Source organism: Quercus suber, unplaced genomic scaffold (assembly GCF_002906115.3).
Source record: "Quercus suber isolate HL8 unplaced genomic scaffold, Cork oak 2.0 scaffold_1466, whole genome shotgun sequence".
NCBI classification, from domain to species: domain Eukaryota; kingdom Viridiplantae; phylum Streptophyta; class Magnoliopsida; order Fagales; family Fagaceae; genus Quercus; species Quercus suber.
Window position 1 is genome coordinate 350 of NW_027070839.1, and position 6627 is coordinate 6976.

The 6627-nt window shown below is 34.8% G+C and overlaps 1 long non-coding RNA gene across 2 annotated transcripts in view; it reads left to right on the plus strand.

Moving 5' to 3' along the window:
- Positions 1-543: 543 nt before the first annotated feature.
- The window catches only part of LOC112034848 (uncharacterized), a 7570-nt gene continuing 1486 nt past the window's right edge, over positions 544-6627 (plus strand). The window contains exons 1-3 of one of the 2 annotated variants that reach the window (XR_010627538.1): positions 544-1147; positions 1804-1913; positions 3591-3794. This is a non-coding gene — a long non-coding RNA (uncharacterized LOC112034848). The other variant, XR_002885412.2, reaches the window with a different exon arrangement.

The window sequence follows — 6627 nt, forward strand, 5'->3', positions numbered from 1 at the left end:
ATTGTTACCTATTGTCTTACTGCTATCAAATTTCTGTTTGTTAGCCTAGCCTATTTGCTTTCTACAAATTTTTCAAAATTGAAAATTTCTGGACATTGGGAAATTTGGAATGTTGGATTCATCACCATTAGAACCTCCTTTATGTCCAAATACTCATTCTTTGGCTCAGCATTTCTTGTAACCTTCACATTTTGATACTGTAAGAGTTCATGGATCAGTTCTTTTGATTAGGACTATCTAAAACTTAATGGTAGATTTTGTTGATTTGGGCTGGATCATAATTGCACTGTTTATGAGGGTGAGTTTATTGTGGGAAAATGGAGTTTAGTTGCGTAAGAATGAGAAATTGGGTGTGTGAGGGCCCGTTTGGATTAGCCAATTCTCATCACTCAAACTGAGTTCTCATCACTCAAACTGAGAATTGGCGTGGGACCCACTAAAAACCTTGTGTTTGGATTGATTTTCTCTCTTTGTTTTCATCACCCAAACTCAGTTTGAGTTAAGCTACAGTGTAGAAAACTGAAAACACCAAATTGGTGTTTTCAGTTTCTGAGTTATGTATCTCAGTGGCAGTATTGTAAATTTCTGACCTCTGTGGGGCCCATATGAGTTGATGGCGTAACCTCTCTCTTCCTTTATCCTCTCTCTTTCTTCTCCTACTTGTTTCTTTTTCTTTCTTTCTCCGGCTTCTCTCTCTCTCTCTCTGTTTTTTCTTTCTTTCTTCCTTTCTTTAGTTGTTTGTCTAGTTCTTTCTTTCTTCCTTTCTTTGGTTCAGCCCAGTTCCGCCGCCACCATCAAAGTGAGAGCCTCGAAACACCAAGACCATGATCGCCGGTGTTGGGTTTTGATTTTGTCCCATCAAGTAACGTCTCTCTCCAACCCAGAGATCAAGCTTTGCCGGCAAATCGGACTGAGCCAAGACCAGAGATCAAGCTTCGCCGGCGAATCGAACTGAGCCCAGGCCAGATCGTGAAACCTGATGCTTCACAGAGATCGGAAGCTTCGCCGGCGAATCGGACTGAGCCAACACCAGAGATCAAGCTCGCCGACCAATTGGACTGAGCACAGGCCAGAGATCGAGCTTCGCCGGCGAATCAGACCCAGAGCTCTCCTTCTCTTTTTTTCTTTTTTTTTTTTCCTTCACGCGGTGAGACCTAATGCTTCTTCTTCTTTTTTTCTTTTTTTTTTTTTTCTTCAATCAAACACATTTGGTTGAGGGCTATTGGTGGGTTTGGATTTTTGATTCATTCTGATTTTTTAGTGGAGGTTGTGGTTGTGTTGAGTGCTGTTGGTGGTGGTGGTGGTGGTTGTGGATTTCTGAGTTTGCCGTAAGTGGTGGTGGATGAAGGGTTTGTCGTTGGTGGTGGTGGAGTTGGGTTTCGGTGTAGCTGGGTTTGAAGAGCAAAAAAAAAAAAAAAACAAAAAAGAAGGAACGCGGGAAGCAACCATATTCTTCTGTGCAGTGTCAGTAGTTGGGTCCATTATTTTGACAAAAAAGTGAAGATAAAAATTGAGTTACATTACTGAGTTTTGTGACCAAACAAAAGTGTTGGATTTTTTGAGTGGTAGTTGAGTTTGAGTTATGAGTTATAGGTTTTGAGTTTGAGATATGAAAACTGAGAATTGAGATATGAAAACTGAAACATCTCTAATCCAAACGGGCCCTGATGCTCTTGATTTTTCATTTCAAGTTTGGGTTGGGGGCTCAGTTTTACTAGTGCAAGAAAAATTTAACTTAAAATTTCAGACAGCACTGAAGGTGTTGATGGTTCTAATATATCTATATATGGTTTTTACCTTTAGATGGTATCCATATTGCAAAGAGCTCTGCTGGTCTGACACAGAAATCTGGTGAGAAGTTTGTGTTTGGGAAAATAATTAAGTTGATGACAACTGTTGCCAAGGCATTTCAGGTTTGCTTTCTCTTACCATTTGAATTATGTATACATAATTTACTTCATAATTGGTCATTTACAAGACCAAATTCAGTTTATATATATATTTGTTGAGTCATAGTGTCTGTAGCCAATGTGCATATCTACAATGTATAGAGTTGTGTTGAGTCATGAGCGCAGTCCTATCACTGGATTGCGGTTTCACTCTGTTTGACATGAAAGTCATTCTGTGCTTTTAGTGTTATTATAGCTTAGCCTAAACAGTGTGGGAATGCCCTTTGCTGTGACTCTTTTAGTTTCTGTTGTGGATATAACGAAGTAATTGCTAGTCATATATTTGCCATTAGTCAGAAGAATTACAAATGCCTTTGTGCCACCATTAATAACAGCAAGTTCTATCAATCATATAGATAATTTGATTTACAATTTACTTTTTATTTTATAGCAGAAACTGAGGTTAATGAATTATAAATTATCATAAATGGGCTTCGGTTAACAACTCAATGTGTTCTTTCTATAACATAACTTTTAACATCTTTACCACAATAATCTTAAATCTAAAGTGATAAAGTAATAAATGTAAAATTTTCATGGCAACAAAAGAAAATTGCAAATACACCTTAGCTTTCCTAGTCTTTGTGTACTTATGAAACTTAGATTCAAACTAATTGTCAAACTTAGCTTCAAACGGAATCATCAAACTGATTGTTTTTTCATTACTAGGGCCAGTACTCTTGATCAGATATTGATGCTCAAAATTTTAACAATTATCTCTACTGTTTTTTGTGTGTGGTGGGTGAAGATGACACACCATTAGCACCAGCTGAAGTGGTTGAAATTACATGCTGACTTTTCTGTGATTTTCCTGGCCTTTTGCTTTTAGATTTAGGCCCAGGCACTGTAGCTTCACTCATCATATCACCTACGAGGTTTCTCTGTAAATTTTATTCAGAATCCATAAGCAAATAACTAAAGATAACAACAAACTCAAAAAATAATAATAATAAGTTTAAAAAAAAAATTTATTCAGAATCCATAAGCAAATTTTATTTCTGCATGATTTATGCTAGTAGTAGCTTTTCAGTCAACTGAAGAAAGCCTTTGTGAAATCTTTTTCTCATTGTCTAACATTTGAGACCATTTCATTATAAAAGTGGAAAAGAATCTTTGAGTGGTTGGCTGCCATGCCAACATTCATGCCAAAAAGAATAAGGTTCCCTACACCAACCTCAAACCAAATATGCTGACCAAACATCTCCCAACCCATTCTTATACTCCTCCAAAGACAGACCACACCCATGGATAGATTAGTGCTTCTTGACTTAATTACTGGAAATTTGTGAATTATCTAAAACAATTATGAAAGTTGTGATTCCATTTGCATTTCTCAAAATTAAAATTTTATGGCAATTTGGAAATTTCAATATTGAAAGGGTTGCTCTTAGAGTTGGCTTTGATGTCCATTGATAAAAACATACACATTATTTGTCTCAACATCTCCTGTAACCTTCACTTATAAGCTGGCCTTCTTAATTTCTTGAGCTGAAACTGCAACAGAACATGAATCAGTTCTTGTGCTTAAAGCTCTCTAACATTTGGCAATAGTTGATTTGGGCTGGGTCATAATTGCCATTGTTTATGCGTGAATTGTGTGGGTGAAGGTCTTGTTGACTTTAGTTTTCACATCATATGCAGGGTGTAGTGATTTAAGTGATCCCCAGTTCAACTACTGCAAGCAAATTTGAACTCACATTCCTATAAAGTTTCTGACAACACTGAAGTTGTTGATGGTTCTACTTCTAATATATGCATATATGGTTTCCGCCTTTTGAAGCTCACAAGAAGATTTCATCTCGTAAAATAGTGAACCTGATGACAAATGATGCCAAGGAACTTCAGGTTTGTTTTCTCTTTACCACTTGGGATATGTATTTATAATTTACTTCGTAATTTGTGCTTTACGAGAACCTATTCAGTTTATGTATTTGCAGAATCACTGTGTTCTATAGCCAATGTACATATTTACATAAACAAAAGTTTTAGTCTATGTAAAGGCGTGTGTGTCAAGTCCACGTGTTCATACATCACCAAAACAATGTATAGAGTTATATTGAGTACAGCCAAATCACTGAATTGTGGTTTGACTCTTTTGATATGAAAGTCATTCTGTCTGTATGGTGTTATTATGCCTCAGACCTTCTCAATGTTTACAATCATATTTAAAAAATATTTATCAAAATAATAATAATAATGATTCTGGCATGATTAACCTTTAGAGACTAACAATCTATGAGTTAGATGGAGGAAGGACTCATTAAATCTAACACTAGTCATGCTCCTGCAATTTAGATCTTATGTAATAAGCAATAAAGTTTTTCTGTTTTAACTCTATGAATTGATGAATTTTTACCTATTGAACATTCGGAACATGGCCAATAAAATTCATAATTTTAAATTTTTAAATCTTTCTTAATGTTAAGAAGATTTTAGCATTTTGGAAAATCAAATAGTAAATTGTTATTTTGAAATTTTCCCTTTTCATTTTTGATCTGCAGGCATAAACTTGCTAGCTTTTTCTTTCAATTGATTTTCCAAAATTTCAGATATTAATACATAGTCATATACGTTTGTTTCAGTGTGCTGTATCTTTCACATTTGTTGGTGGTTCATGTTTTTTTGAATTTTTTTCCATAAATTAGGTCATTCAAAGACATCACTATTAGTATTAGGCCTTAATACATTAGCTTCTCTTCAAGCACTGTGTACAATAATTATGATTTCAATAATCTGCTTCATCTGCTCTCATCGTGTACCTCACCAAATTACAAATTTTACCGATTTCTGGTTGCCCTCAATTTAAGCCAAGGAAATCGTTGTCCCATGTCTTAAAGGGCTATTTATTGTATTTTCAACTGGAGAATAGCTGAAATTAGTGCAGAAAACAAGTTTAAGTACTTTTCATCTCTTCTTTTTTACTTGGACTTTTTTCTTTTCAACTAGTTTTGAGTTGCATGTGCAAGGCACGTGCTCGCCAATATATTGGGTATTTAAACATACGTCCTTAACTTTAAAATTTTGAAATTAACACCTTGATTCAGTGTTAACTTTCAGTTTTTATCTCAGTCTATATTAGTGTAAAAATTAAGAGTTTAGTGGGAAAAAACCACTCCAAAATAGCATTTAAATCCCTTTAAATTAGCAATATATGTAGTAAAAAAAAGTCCCAAAAAACCCATAATAATCTATGTTGTAAACCCATAAATCCCATAAAAGAAGAAAAGCCAATACATGAAATTTAAAACACCTTGACAAAGTACTGCTACCAAATATAGTTAGAGACATCCATGGTTCAAAGAGCTCTTAACAGCACCATGCTAGAAGTTGATAGTATGTAATACACATTAGCTGCCTAATGAGTTTGTCTATAGATCTAAACTTCATCTAAACAACACTAAGATTTCCTACCATTATGAACCACTTGATTTTATTGCACTGCATCTTCCACTCTTGTTCTTATCAAAAAAAAAAAAATCTTCCAGTCTAGTAGAAAACTTTAGCACCAAGCCAAGGAAGGGTGCTTACACATCTTCTGTGAGAGGAACCACATGATTTTGCTCTTCCTCTTTGATATGCTTGTTGCATCAACCTCTCTGCTACCTGTTCCAGCTCCTGGATTGGTTTAACCACAGCAACAACCTCTAAGAAAATGGGAAAGAATTAGAGAGTTGAAAGGTTAGGATTACCCACACGTTTCATTAATTCAGAAGTCAAGAAAACGCTTGACACCCATTCAAAAATTGATGAAACAAGAAATAACCTATTTTCTTTCAGTAAATAATAAAAATGCTAGATTAATCTCCATTACATTAGTAAAGAGGTAGAGTCCAATGAACAGTTTTTGAATTATGACACAATATCCAATTTTGGATTTTCGCAATACACAAGGATGTCAACAAGAAGGAAAAACTTTTTTAAAAACTTACAAAATCAGAAAGTATGGCAAACCTCATTTGTGAGTTGTGACCATCCCACAATTCGTCACTAGCAAGATAAGAAACTCAAGGGAGCCATCAATCTTTTCCTCCTGCAATTTCTATAAGATGCCAGTGGCTAATGACCCAAAAATATAAATGAGAAGCATGGAAAGAGGCACTCTTAACCTGACTAAATGTATCAATTTGGATAGCTCTCTTAGATAGGGACTTGTAATAATATTAGACTAAACAACATTCCTTTAGCAGAATGCTAAAACGCAAATGTAGGTGCATTGAGATATGCCAATATACATTTACATTTTCAAATTAGCATTGATTGGTGGGATATTTAAAATGGTTTAAACAAGGATTAAAAGCTACTGATTCTAGTTTATTTTTGTTTTTCCCTGCATTCTTTTGGCTGGGATGCTAAAAAAATAAATAAAAGCATACTTGATTCTTTTAAACATAAGAAATATATAACCATTCCATATCACATTTAACATAATAGGGTTTTTTCACTCCAAGTTGTTTACAAGTCATGCAATTTTCTCTACATATTAGTGAACTTATATAATCTGGTTCATTTGATTAAGATGGCAATGCAGGGCAATTGGATGTAGGATATGCTTGCCTTTTCTTTCCATTGTGTTCTTCTGGAGCTAGGAGTGGAGGGGAAATATAATAATATTGGTGCTACTGTAGAATTTTATGAATCACTGATGGTAGTGCTACCGTAGAAAATACTTTATTTGAAG